Source organism: Setaria italica, chromosome VI (assembly GCF_000263155.2).
Source record: "Setaria italica strain Yugu1 chromosome VI, Setaria_italica_v2.0, whole genome shotgun sequence".
In the NCBI taxonomy this organism is placed as follows: domain Eukaryota; kingdom Viridiplantae; phylum Streptophyta; class Magnoliopsida; order Poales; family Poaceae; genus Setaria; species Setaria italica.
This window is the reverse complement of record NC_028455.1, coordinates 5,822,473-5,837,704: the sequence shown is the minus strand read 5'-3', so window position 1 is coordinate 5,837,704 and position 15,232 is coordinate 5,822,473.

Sequence of the window (15,232 nt, the reverse complement as noted above, 5' to 3'; positions counted from 1 at the left end):
TCCTGGACAATCTGCCATCGTGCCAAGATTCCGGTAAACCAATAGCTCTCTTATCTTTTATGTAATCTATGTAGCAATCAACACTCTCTTCTGTATGGTAGCTCTCGATCATGCTGCCCTCTGGAAAGGCCTGGTTTCTCATGTATCCATTGAGAGTGGACCTGAACTGTTCATATGTCCACATCTGATGGAAGTACATAGGCTCTAGTTCAGTTATTTGCTGGACCATGTGGACCATGAGATGTTACATGATATCAAAAAAGGACGGAGGGAAGCACATCTCGAGCTAGGCCTGAGTTTCTAACACAAACAGTTGTAACCTAGCCAACTCAACACAATCAATCACTTTCTATGAAATCATGTTGAAGAAGTAACACATCCGTGTGATAACCATCTTCACGAATACTGGTTTGATAGCCCAAATCGCATTAGCTAGAAAAATTGTGATCATCACATGGCAATCATGAGAGTTATAGCTAGCAAGCATCATGTCCTTCAATGAGACTAGTGATCGGATGTTTGATGAGAATCCGGTCAGCACTTTCAACCCGTGCAAGCACTTGCAGATAGCCAATCTCTCTGTTGGTGTCAAGTTGTAGCTAGCCTGGGGAAGGTAATGCTTACCATTGGGTAGTTCTTGCGGGTGGAGCTCTAGCCTGATTTGAAGGTCAACAAGATCCTTTCGTGATTTTAGTCCGTCCTTTGCCTTGCCTGATAAGCCCAAGAATCTGATGGTGCTATCGAACACATTCTTCTAAAGATGCATCCCATCAATGGCATGGCGCACCGCTAGCTCTCGCCAGTATGGCAAATACATAAAGAAGATAGACATCTTCTTAAATGGCACATCTGCGACGTCTGTAGTTTTAGCCTGCTTCCTTCCCCTTTTTGACTTATCAGCACCACCTAATGACTTCTTACTGAGTTTGAACTTGACCTTCTCGCACATTTCAAAAACTATTTTACCAGTAGCCAGTTTTGGAGCAAAGTCATTCTCATTGGTACCATTGAAGAAATTCTTCATCCTGTGGTATTTGTGTGTCTTCAATAAGAAGCGCCTATACCGCATGAACACTGTCTTCATAGATCCCTTAAGGTATATACAGATGATGTTCCATTCAGGCAAACTATGCATTCTGTCTTACCTTTTACCTGACCTGTCAGGACAAACAGGATGGGATAATCATTGATGGTAACAAAGATAATGGCCCTTAGTGGAAGTGCTCGTGTCTTTACTCATCCCACATCCGAACCCCATCTTTCCAAAGCTTCTGCATATCTTCCATCAATGGCTCAAGAAAAACATCTATGTCGATGCCAGGCTGCTTCGGGCCTTGTATGAGATGGTTAGCAAAAGGATCTTTCTCTTGTGACATAGTCATGGGGGAAGGTTGTATATGGTCATCAGCACTGGCCATGTGCTGTGCGTGCTGCTTTTTTCACCAAATGGATTCGTGCCGTCTGTACTCAACGCGAACTGTACATTCCTTTTTTCATCTGAAAACTCTGGATGATTGGCATCAAAGGTCCTCCACTGGTGAGCATCGAAAGGATGTCGAAGCTTTCCATCATCCTTTACTGGGCAATCAGCATGCTAAGTCATCATTTCAGTGATCTTTGGGTTTGAGAACAAACACTTTAGACGGTCCACCACCGGTAAGTACCACATCACCAAGGCAGGGACTCTGCACTGAGTCGTGTGTCAGTACCAATGCAGGACTCGTCCTCCACTTGAGCACCAGCACTTTTATTTTCGACCTTCTTCCTCTTATTCCCGATGGAGGAATCGGCACGGTCCTCACAGAAATCGGCATTACTTTTGTAACGGCTAGCATCGCAATTTGGACACTTTTCCAATATTGTGTACTCACCACGGTACAATATGCAGTGGTTCCTGCACACGCATGTATTCTCTGCACATGCATCTTCAATGGATTGATAATCTTCTTTACTTCATATGTGTTTTTCGGCACAAAGTTCAGCTTCGTGAGCAAATTGCCCAGCAGAGTAAGGAGATCATTGAAACTATTGTCTGACCAGCCAAATTTAGCCTTCAGGATCAGAAGATGAAGCACGAAACACAGCACTGTCCACTCCTTCCCACATCCCACATACATACGGTCCTTTGCTGCCTTCTTGAGTGTCTCAAAATTCTCTAACCCTTTAGCACTCCCTAGCAACACTTCCAGTTTAATGTGGCGCAACATGTCCTCCATATCAACATCACATTCCTCGTCCACCTGTGGTTCCACACACACATCTGTTTGATCACCATTTTGATCTCCATGGTCGTAATCATCATCATCATAACATGATCATTGTCGTTTGCATCATCACCACACACTTCATCACAACCAGTATTGATGTCTGTGTTGTTGGAAGTACCTCCTGCCTCTCCATGAGAGACCAAATTGTGTACTATCCACAAAAACCTCGCTTTATCAAATGCCTCTTGATGATATTAGTATCCTCCTATACAATTTTGTTTGTACAGTCAAAACATGGACAACTTATTTGCTCTGTCTTGCAAATGCGAGCATGCTTCTTCGCAGCCTCCACAAACTTCGCTACCTCTAACATGAAAGTAGGAGAATGTCTGCGTATGCTATACATCCATACTCTTTGATCCATCTTTAACAACCTATGATAAGATTTCTATGTTATATTAACTAATTTAATGAGCTATTCCATAAACTAAATTGAATTATGGATGTATTAACTAATAAGTAGCAAGAAATTTAATAAAAAAACAATTCTATATTACCCTAAATGAAACTCAATTAAATAATTCTATATTCTCCAAAGCTAATGAAGCTAGAAATGATGGATAGAAGTTGAAAAAGAAGGTTGGAATGGTACAAACTCACCTTATGTAGCCACCTCCTCTAAAGAAATCAAGAGCAAAATTTTCCCCCTTAGATTTTGTGTTTTTGGAGCTTTTCCCGAGCAGGTAAACCTAGGATGTAATAATTCATAAGAAGAATGAAAAAAAATCAAACTTAATTATACATTAATTCAATCAACTTCATTAATTGGAACTATGAATGTAATAATTAATAAGTAGGGAAAATATAATAAAAACCAATTATATATTACCCTAAATGAGAATCAATTGAACAATGGATGTAATAATTAATAAGAAGAAGGGAAAAATCAAACTCAATTATATATTAAGATAATCAACTTCATTAATTAAACCTATGGATGTAATAATTGACAACAAGGAGAAATATAATCAAACTCAATTCTATATCACATTAAAATGGCAAACATAGCATTGTAATGGTTATAATATGCAAAAAATAATCCATTTCTAATTTTTTCTCTCACTTCCCTCCTCTTTCTCTCCTAGTTCTAGATCTAGATGTAGATAACAAGCTAATGAAGATAGATATGATAGGTAGATGTTCAAAAAGAAGGTTAGAATGGCACAAACTCACCTTATATAGCCACCTCCTCCAAGGAAATCAAGAGCAAAACCTTCCCCCTTAGATTTGGTGTCTTTGGAGATTTTCCCGAGCTCCTCTCGGGCAAGTTCCAAATGGAAGGTTGCCTGGGGAAGAAGATGAACATGCATTTAGGACAGGCTATGTGCTGGCGGGTGACTTAAGCCAACCGCTAGCACAAATCACCCCATTTGTGGTAGCGGTGGGCTTAGGTCGACCGCCACTGGCGAGTCACATAAGCACACCGCTAGCACAGATGGGGCGATCTATGCTGGCGGGTGCTTGCGTCGCCTGCCAATACAATGGCCAATGCGCTAGCAGGTACTCCCCCGCTGGCCCAAGGAAGCTTTGTGCTGGCGGGTGCCAATCACGCCCGCCAGCACACTAATTGGCATGTACAAGCACAAATCATTTCTGGCGTAGTGGTGGGCATCAGGCATCATTCCTTATGCACATAGCCTTTGGCTGAATCTAAAAGAGTATCTCTTCCTAATACTTGGCCATATATCTTAATTTAGTTAGCAACGACATCTTTTTACTCCATCTAGTTTGGGTTATGAGGCATATGGGTACCGCCCGACCAGAACGTGCGGGTTGAGGACGTAAAGATACTTGGAGCACAAGCCAAGGAGGTTGGGCGATTCAAATCAGTTCAGATATTGTGGGATACGTGTTATAATCAGACTCAGATTGCTTTTCATGTAATAACTGGCTAGATTAGATTCAAACCGACTTGTAACCCTATGTCGTCGGCCTATATAAGACGGCCAAGGGCGCCTCCCATACGACGTCAACTCTCCGCGAACAATACCAGCAATACAATCTAGCAAAACACATGACGTAGGGTATTACTCTCTGAAGACCCGAACCTGTCTAAACCCTCGTGTTCTCGTGATCATCTTCGAGTTCTTGGTCTCACGATCCTCCCTGCCTACAAATCAACCACTTAGGTAATCCCCTGGTGAACTGCCGGGCTACTAAATCCGATAGTTAGTACGCGGGGTGATTGTGAGATCCTCCCCAGCGAGCTTGATGGTATCTCGCCCCGGCGTCATCTTCCCCGAGAGCATGAAGGATTTCCTCACAAGCGCCTACCCACCCACACCCTCCAACCTAACCGGGTGAGTCGCTCATCATATTGGGATTAGATCGACCTAATTTTGCAGCAACTAATCATGCAACGATTCCCTGTTTCCAATCCGTTTGTGTCGGGCTTTCTGTTTTCCATCGAGGGCCTCCCGGCGTTGGCGGACGCATGCATACCATGGACTTCGGCTACCGAGTCGCGATCGAGGAGTTCGTCACTGAATCGCTGAAGGTCGTCGACATCGCCGTACGTAGTCGCTACCGAAGTTGCCTTCGCTTCTCTGATGGGCCGTAGAGACAAGATTCCCAGACGCATCTACGTACACCGGGTCTCTATGACCATGCGACTCCATGCAACGAACCGGAACAGCACGAGAAGAAGGAAATAGCTATTGATGCATGCAAGATAACCAGGGGTGTTTTTGGATTGAACAACATGTACAAAGGGCCCTTTTTTTTTCTGTTTCTATAATTTCTTGATTTTGTCAATACTTAATGCATCTAATAGCTTCCATTAGCTAACCTGAGCTCTGGTGGCATGCATGCATGTACCACCTGTCGGAGCTATTTTTGTTTGCAAGTCAAACTTCACCGAGAACAAGGGACCTATGACGCTGGCATGCATGCACGCCACATGCGGATGTGGCGTGTGTCCATGCAGGAGCTCGGGTCCTGTCAGATCAGCGTGAAGAGTGCTCGGCAGTCGCCATGCACTTTGCCGATGAGATCGGAAGCCCTGGGAAGAGCTTTACATGGATCGTGAATCCATAAACAAGAAGCGCCTTCTCTTCCCTTTTATTATTTCATTATCTCTTAATTTTGGACGGCTACCAAGGATTATTCTACATTCCTAATCATATTCTACTTCTATACACATGCATATCGCAACTGCATGGCTCGGCCTGCGGGTCTAAGAGGACTTCTGCTCGGACGCCTTCAGCATTCAGGACGGCATCGACGCCGACACCCTTACAACAACTTCAACCACTCGGATCTGACGTTTTAAGTGAGGGACGAGTCCCTCACGACCAAGAACCAGTTGGGAGTCCCTGATTGGTTAGATTCATCATCGATATCGACCGCCAGTTGGGGGCATCCACCAGGACCACGCTCGGGTTCTCCGACTCGTTCACGAATCAAGCTAAGTTTTATTTACAATTAAATACTTAATAGCTTTTGAATACCTACATACGCCTCAGCTCCTCCATATCTCCATGACTTTTGCCGATCGCCTCGGCTCCTCCGTGTCTTTGAGACTTTCGCCGACCACCTTGGTCACACCCCGACTACTTATATAGCTTGGTCCGTCCACTACACGGGCAGTGGGGGTTGCATCCTACAAGTGCCCAGCGCACACTCTCGCTTTTTCGCATAGTTTCAACTCCTTTGCGTCTTGTCTGTCCCTCTTAACGGTTGCTAAAGTACTTGGGTCGCACACGCCTTAATCCGTGAAATCTTAACTCATCCTGCGCGTCTCCTATATGTGAGCATCGGGTCAGCCCCAGCGCTATAGCCTGAGATAAGCCGTCCTCTCCGTGAGTTGTGGTCAGTAGGGCTAGGTGCTTAAACGTAACAGGCTAACTACCCGGGGAAATTACACAACATACAAGAGCAGGACGTGCAAGAATTTACTTCTACAGCGAATTAAACTTCTAAGTTGTTCAATTATTAAATGATCTACACTATGCTACAGAATGTTTGTATTGTTCTTTTATACCTCAAAAACTACGGTGTGCCTCCCGTCGGCCGGCCGACCTCTTTGGCTCGAGGCGGGAGGTGACTCGGTGTACTTCTGCAGCTCGTCCGGCTCCCAGGCTCGGGGGCTGGGTGCCACAGACGACCCGGCGTGCCTCTTGTTGCCCAGCCGACCTCTCTGGCTCGGGGCGGGAGGTGACTTCACGTGCTTCCGTGACTCGTCCGGCTCCTAGGCTCGGGGACTGGGCACCGCATACGACTCGACGTGCCTCCCATCAGCTGGCCGACCTCTCTGGCTTGGGGCAAGAGGCGACTTGATGTGCTTCCACGATTTGTCCGGCTCCCAGGCTCCAGGGCTGGGCGCCGCAGATGACTCGGCGTGCCTCTCATCGCTCGACCGACCTCTTTGGCTCGGGGCAGGATGCGACTCAGCATGCCTCCGTGGCTCCGCCAGTCCTCACGCTCACGCTCAGAGGTTGGATGCCTAATTCAAGTCGGCGTGCCTCCATGGCTCCGCCAGTCCTCACGCTCACACTTGGGGCTGGGCGCCTATTTCAGGTTGGCGTGCCTCTGTAGCACCGCCAGTCCTCGTACTCGGGGGCTGGGTGCCTATTTCAGGTCAGCATGCTTCCGTGGCTCCGCTAGTCCTCATACTCGGGGGCTGGGCACCTATTTCAGGTCAGTGTGCCTCCGTGGCTCCACTAGTCCTCGTGCTCACGCCTAGAGGCTGGGCGCCTACTTCAAGTCGGCGTGCCTCCATGGCTCCGCTGGTTCTTACACTCACGCTCGGGGGCTGGGCGCCCACTTCTGGTCTGCGTGCCTCCGTGATTTCGCCTATCCTTTTGCTCGTGCACTAGGACCTGCTTCTGGGATCAATTTTTTCTTTTTAACCATTGGACTGATTATACTAATCGCTTCAATGCTCAAGGGCTACTCCATATGGAGTGCGTCTTATGACACCCTTCATGTCCTTCGCTTCGACTTACTGGATGCCCAACATCCATCACTTGACGCTCGATTTTGCTCTGCACATACGGCTCTGCGTTTGCTTGGATTTAGTTCTATTTTGAGCACTGCGCAGCCTCTCTGTCACTGTGACACCATCGCAGCTTCAGCCGACTATATTCCAATCTTCGTTGTAATGTCCTCAGGTTCCTGTTCACCTATGCATTGCTCGGGGGCTTGAGGGATATGGGTACCCCATGGGTCTCCACTGACCAAGATACTAGCCGGTCTGACCGACCAGAATGTGCGAGCCGAGGACGTGAAGATACTTGGAGCACAAGTCAAGTGGGATACGTGTTGTAATCCGATCAAATTGCTTTCCATGTAACAACTTGCTATATTAGATTCAAACCGACTTGTAACCTTAGATCGTCAGCCTATATAAGGCGGCCAAGGGCGTCTCCCATACGACGTCAACTCTCCGCGAACACTATCAGCAATACAATCTAGCAAAACACAGAACGTAGGGTATTACTCTCCAGAGACCCGAACCTGTCTAAACCCTCGTGTTCTCGTGATCACCTTCGAGTTCTTGATCTCGCGATCCTCCCTGCATACAAATCAACCACTTGGGTAACCCCCTGGTGGACTGCCGGGCTACTAAATCCGACATGTTAACATCTTTGGGTGACCTTTGGCACAGATTTAGTTTTTTCTTCATTGAAATCTCAGGTTTTTAGATTGGTTAATTATCGGTTTTTGGTTTAGAAGAATAGCATTCTAGCATAGTAGCAAGCCACAGATTTTTTTTCACTAATTGGTAACTAAAATATAGCGTGGTTGGAAATAATTTTGTTGAGTGGAGATACAGATATCTTTTTCTTGTTCTAATTCTTGGGTGTTTTATCACCTCGGTAAAATTCAGTCTAAAATATATGATTGGATGTAGCATATGGTATAGTTTGTTTTGGAGGTTTATCTCAAGTTTCATGATTTTTGCTGCCTTTGGCCTTTGGCCAGTGAGGGAGAGGGAGATGGAGAGAGAATGATAGAGTTGTTCATAAAACTGTAGGAGAGAGAAAGGGAGAGGCATAAAACTAAAATTAAGTTACTGCTTGCACTTGGAACTTCGAATTAATAGAGTTTTCCATTCCAGTGATATTTAATAAGTACCAATGTAATTCCAGTGATATTTAATAAGTACCAATGTAATTGATGACGAGAGTTATCCAAAAGAACAAGCTGGTCAAAAAGCAATTTAGGTATCAATGTTGTCTTTAATAGATTTTTGAAAACATTTTTTTAAAACAAATATTGTTTATTTGCAGGATTTTTAAAAATACGTGTGTGCCGCACGTGCACTCTACTAGTATGTGAAAATAAAAAAAGTTACAGCAAGTCCTGTGTGGTCGCTATAGTATTGGCCTAGTATCGGGTCTTATATTACTATTGACCGTGTCCAATTCAAAGCAAACAAAATCCTTTGCTTATTTGGTGGCTGATCCTATCGGAATCGGACGGGTCCATGCCACAACGATAACAACCATGTGCGAGCTAGCACTGGGACCATGCATACTGAGACCTTGAGTGAGGGTGTGTAGTAGTTATAGTATATCGCACATGATCACGCACACCAAACACGTGACATTAATATTCTTCGTCCATCTCACACCTCACCTTTACGAGATAAGCAAACATGTATTAATTGAACTCTTCGAATTCATCTTTTTATATTCTACCTTTTACAATCCCACACAAGTTACACCTCTCAACAGTTTTTCGTTCTCTCGACCGCACATAACTAAGAAGTAGCAGGTGACTAGGTGACACTTCCCGTCCCGTTTTTGCAATCAAGGTCTAGATCGAGTACTCTGGTTGCTTCTCTCTCGCACAGCTTGTCACACCACACGGTACCTCTCCATTGCAAAGTCCTTCATCGTCAACTTTTCGCGTTAATTACATGGTTTAGCAATGAATCATGAATGCATGCATGCTTTTTGTCATAGAGTAAAACATTGCACACTCATACGTACGTTACGCCGATAATGATCTTCCCGAATTGAATCAAGGTCGATGACAACATTATTGCATTGCATTGGGCCTTATCGTGTGATCCGATAGATCTTATCACGTGTTTGATGATGGCAGGGAAACTGTCGGCGTAGTTGCTGTGGATGGCTTGAGCTAGATATGACAAAGTTTGTTTCCGTACCCGACCGAGAGGCTAGCTGTTCGTACGTGCAATATTGCAATTAATTCCACGATTGTCATGTGACTTTTCACTTTCTCCTCGAACATCTTGGCCACGGCGACATCGCTGCGGATGTGCTCCTGGAGCTTGGCGGACCCGTAGGTGCGCATGACCATCCATATATAGCTTGAGACCCCGGAACCGGCGACCGACGCCGACCTGCATAGTTTTTTATTTTATTACATCATTCAAGGTATGCAGGTTTTAGATAAAATATGTCCAAAGTGTTCAAGATATTTTATAATTGCAAAAGTTCATTAAAATCAGTATCCTTTTTTTAATTTTGTAGTTTCTCATGCTATAATCTTTGCAAGCCATGTGTTTGAGGGGAGAAAAATGTTAAGTTAGGTAACTAAGCCTATTGAGCTGAACGATGAAGATATATAAAACTCGATCTGGTTAACATACAAAAATGGGGAAAACTTGAACATTTCAACTATGTGTTGTTCTTCATAACACTTGTCATCAACCAATCACCACTGCACATGTTTTTAGATTAAGGAAAGAGTTCCAGCCTCCGCAATCAGAAATTGAAAGCTTGCAGCTATCGTACAACCTGCAGTACTCAGACTGCCCACACCTAAAACTCAACAAGAGTTCAACAGAAAAGAAACAGAAGGATTGACACAACAGACTCCTAATACCACTTCTAAGCTTCCAGTCAGCCTTGCTAACGCTCAGCCTGCTGGTAACCTTTGGCAAACTACAAGCCTGCTCCAGTCTTCCCAAACTGACACTGAACCCACACCTCAGATAGCACACAGGTTCTAGACCAGAGAAACAAAGGCTGAAAAAAAAACACGAGTTCATGACAGAAAACAAACTTTCCAGCTGGGCTTGCTGAAGTTCCCCCTGTCGGCATCATTTGGCACCTAGGCACCAAGAGAGACTCTCATGGGAAGAAAAACAGAACCCCAATCAGACCAGACTCGCTATGCTTGTAGTCTGTTTATGAAGTTCCACCCATTCTTATTGAAGAAGTCCAGGACAGTAGTTTCTAGTTTGCGGCAATTGTTCTTCAAAGCATCTTTCTCTTCCTCTTTAAAGAGCATCTCCCATGTTCTTGTCCAGACTGTCCCCCTAAAAATCACCTGCACAAACGAGTTAGGTATAGTTCTTTTGAACACTATCTCATTTCTATTCAACCAGATTGCCCAGCAAAGAGCTGAGGCACCTATCAACATCTGTTTCCTAATCTGCCGTGAAAATCCTCTAAGCCAAGGTCTCAGAATATTAGACATACTAGTTGGTGGTTGAATTCCAAAAGAGAGATACACAGCATTCCAAATGAATCTTGCCATCAGACAATTGAAAAACAAGTGTTGTATTGTCTCCTTAGAGTTACAAACACAACATTTAGTGCTTCCTTGCCATCTTCTCTTGGCCAAATTATCTTTTATCAGTAGACCATCTTTTTTCAAATACCACATGAACACCTTGATCTTGAGAGGAACTTTTATTTTCCAGGATGCACACAAAGATGGGGTTCCTTCATGTTGCATTATTTGACATTGACTTCACTATGAATTCTTTATTTTTATTGAACTTCCATAGGAAGACATCTTTTTGGTCATTTAACTTATGTTCTACCACTTCAGCCACCAATTTAAGCCATTTTTTCATTTTGTCTCCGGTCAATGCCCTTATAAAGGATATATTAAGTGGGACCTTGCTACACATTGGCAACCGTATCATGTTTTTTTTGTTATACAAAGATGGGAATATTTTCATAAAAGTTTTATTTCCAACCCATTCATCTTCCCAAAATCTTATTTGATTCCCATTATTTACTTCAAACCTGCCCATGGACATGAATTGATCCTTTATTTCCATGAGGCCGGTCCAAAACTGTGAGTCACCCGGCTTCTTTGACACTTAAGTTAGAGTATTTTTTGATAGATCTTATCAAACTCTGCCACATTCCCTCATTTAGAAGTTTAAAAAACTATTTGGTTAGCAAACATCTATTTTGGACTTCCAAACTAGTAATGCCCAGGCCGCCCATATTCTTTGGGGCGCATAGGATGTTCCATTTAGCTAATCTGTATTTGTTCTTATGCTCATCACACTGCCAAAAGAACTTAGATCTATAATAGTCCAACCTTTTAAGAACCCCTTTAGGGATTCTAAAAAAGGACATCATGTACATTGGTAGGCTGGATAGGACAGAGTTTATAAGCACTAACCTACCTCCTGCTGACAACATTTTGCTTTTCCAGCTTCCCAATTTTTTCTGAAACCTTTCTTCAATCCCATTCCAATCCTTATTAGTGATTTTTTTTTGGTTCATGGGGATGCCTAGTTATTTAAAGGGGAGAGATCCTTCCTGGCAGCCAAAGACCTGCACATAATCTCCCACTCTCTCTTTTGCCTCTCCATAACAAAACAGCTCACTTTTATGGAAATTGATTTTAAGGCCTAAGAGCTTTTCGAATGTATATAGTACTAGCTTCAAGTTTTTAGCCTGCTTTAGATCATTTTCTATAAAAAAAGTATTGTATCATTTGCATACTGAAGAATTGATAATCCTCCTGTTTGACTATAATTTGTCATGTCAAATAATACGATTCAATTCATGTGATAAATATGGTAATTTAGATTACCATCATGTGTCATTAAAATATTTAGAATTAACACTTAAGCCTAATTGGCTAAGTATACTAAGGAAGTATACGTGTGTGCAAACACTCAAGTGCAAGCTAGCTGCATGCATATACACATACACAAAGACCCTTGAAATATTCTAATGCAGGTGATTCACGTTCCAAGTCCCAGCCCAAACCGCCAAGGAACTTCTTTTAATGTGCAGCCCATGTATGCTAACGACTGTATGTATATGTATACGACTACCCGCCGGAGCGTTAATGATTTGAAAAACCTTCAGGCTGGGGTATGGTCACGTTCAGATTGCATGCATGGTCATTAGCGTTGGAATTTTAAATGGGAGCTCGCATGCAGCGCGCAGAGCAATCAATGACTTGCTCTTATCCCGGGCCACGCTTTGCATGGTCACTAGCGTGGAGTTTTAAATGGAAGCTTGCATGCAGAGCGGAGAACAATCAACGGCTTGCTCTTATCTCAGGCCACGTTGAACTGAATGGCGGCGGCGTTCAACTCTCAGATGCCTGCCTGGGCGTCACTTACCCTCCCTCTATATATTGCCTTCGGTGCTGCAAGTGAAAAGGGGAGGAGGTGACACGCGCACATACATCGCCATCCACCAGCACACAATCACACATCCTTCTCTATCCACCAAAATCACCGTCGCATGCAGATCGACCTCGTCGTCACGAGCGAGTCAAGGCAGGATCTCGTCATCTCGGAAAGGCCGGCTTCATCCTCATCGACGCTTCTTCTCCACCATGCCTATGGCATTGTCTGATCGTGAGTAATTGGCATGGAGGTGAGTCTGTTAGTTTTGTTCTTCTGTTGCAGGGATATGCCTACAATGGCAGGGCCGTGAGCGCTCGATGCATGTTGGCTGCTGGTGAAAGAAATGCCAGGAGGCTGGCACTCGTATACACTTTGCAGGTTTCAAGAGAAGGCCGTTCCAGGGCAGCGCGGACATGCTTCTTATTTTGTAGGTGTACGAAGGATTGGGAGATCACATCTCTCTACGGTGGTGTTTACATAAAAGAAATAGATCAACAGATTAGCACGCCATTAAGATGGCAGTGCCAGATACTTTGCAGGTACAGGAGGCTTCACATGGATAATAAAATCAACGGTCGTGCTCGCAGGTTAATCGATCGTTTGACACAGCATAATCGGAGGCATTCCGCAGGTTCAAACCTACGGATGTAATTAACTAGAGTTCTTGCGAGGCTCTAGGATTTAGGAACTATGCAATCGTCTATATCTTGAGGCGCTATGCAGAAATATATGTAAAAAGAGACGAGACTTGCAAGTTTCTTGAGAGATGAATAAAGAAAGCAAGTTTTCCCATTTTATTGTGTTTCTCTATGATTTATTTATTTATTTGTATACTATAGTATACTGGCACACCCATACTTTATTACGCTGTACGCTGAGAAATTTTGAGTATTTCTCTCAGGAAAACACCTCCATCTACCAGATGTGGCACTAGACCCCTAATTTGATCACTGTCTCTAGCCCTTGAAATAAGAATAGCTAACATATCTGCTACCAAATTAAACAGGACTGGAGATAAAGGGTCCCCCAGCCTCAAACTTTTTTTATTTCAAAGAAGTGCCCCATGTCATCAATAACTTTAACCCCCACACTTCCCCCACTCACCATAGTTTCAATCCACTTACACCATGTTGAAGAAAAACCCTTCATTCTTAGAACCTATTGCAAAAAATTCCAATTGACTTTGTCTTATACTTTCTCAAAATCTAGTTTGAGAATAATCCCACTATTTTTTTCCTACACAGTTCATGGATAGTTTCATGTAGAATTACCACCCCTTCCATAATATACCTTCCAAGTAGAAAGACTGTTTGTGGTGGTCTAATGACTTTATTGGCCACCATGCTCAGTCTATTAGCTATCACATCCATAAGAGAATTTCTGAATCTATGGGTTGTTGGGTCCATGCTGGGATCAACACAGATGGTTGACATAGAGATGACAAGGGCTAATGACTTTGGGAGGGTGTGTGTGGCAGTTCTCAACCCTCTACTTATTCCAGCACATCTTGATATGGTGATTGGAGACCACTGGTTTGAACTAGACTTTGAAGTGGAAAAAGTGGGAACTGATGAGAATGGTGAGGAAGCAGTCTTTGACTAGAAGGGGGATGAAGGAGGAGAAGGGGAAGAAGAAGACAGTAGGGATGACACTATGCAGGATGATCCAGGAATGGACAGGGAACCAAAGAGAAGGAAAAGCAGTAGAGATGAAACTGAGAAAGACAGTAAGACTACAGGAGAAAAACAAGTTGATCAAGGCCTGACAAATATGGACTTGCTGAAGGAGAAAGTGCAAAACATGAATGAAAATGAGTTCAAGTTGTTTCTTAAAGAAAAGGCTAAGGAGATACTTGATACAGCAGTAGAGAGAATTCTGGAAGATTTAGCAGATAAGATTATGACAGAGGAAGAGGAGGACCGGGACAGATAATTACCTAGAGAAAAATGAAGGGGGGAATAAAATTCAGAGGGCTGCTGCAATCCCTGAAACATTGATCACTCCAACAAGGACTAGTCCAAGGTTGGCACATTCAGTGGATGAGCACATCTTGGCAAAGACAGAAAAGAGGGCGGCTAGGAAAAATCTGGAACTCATGGAAGGTAACCCTTGCATTCCTGCTCTAATTCTTCTTGTGTAGATAATGTTGTTTGTAGGGTTAAGCAACTAGGGTTTAGTTTGGGCTCTAGTGAATATGAGGTAGATAAGACAGTGAAAGAGATTATGTTTAGTGGAGAAAAATCAGTTAAAAATGTTAGGGAGATAGATGACCAAAGTAATAGTTCTTGTGAAAGTGATAGAGGGGATGATAGTCTGGAAGAGATAAAGAGCAAGGCAATCCAGTATCTATGTGGGGAGCTCCTGGAGGAGGTCTTTGATGATGACAGCATACACCTAGAGTGTAAGGCTGAATCAGAAAATTACAAGCCATGTGCTAAGCCACAAAGAAGAAAGGCTTGTAAAATAAAGCTCCCTAAAAATAATATTAAAATTGGTTCAAAATGAGGGGAATATTTTGAAATAGTAGAGGTCTTAGTGACTTAGCTAAAACAAGATTCCTCACTGATACTTCTAAAGAGCATAACTCAGATTTTATTGCTCTTTTGGAAACAGGAAGAAGAGATTTTACCCAATCAGTGCTTAATAATTTTTGCAG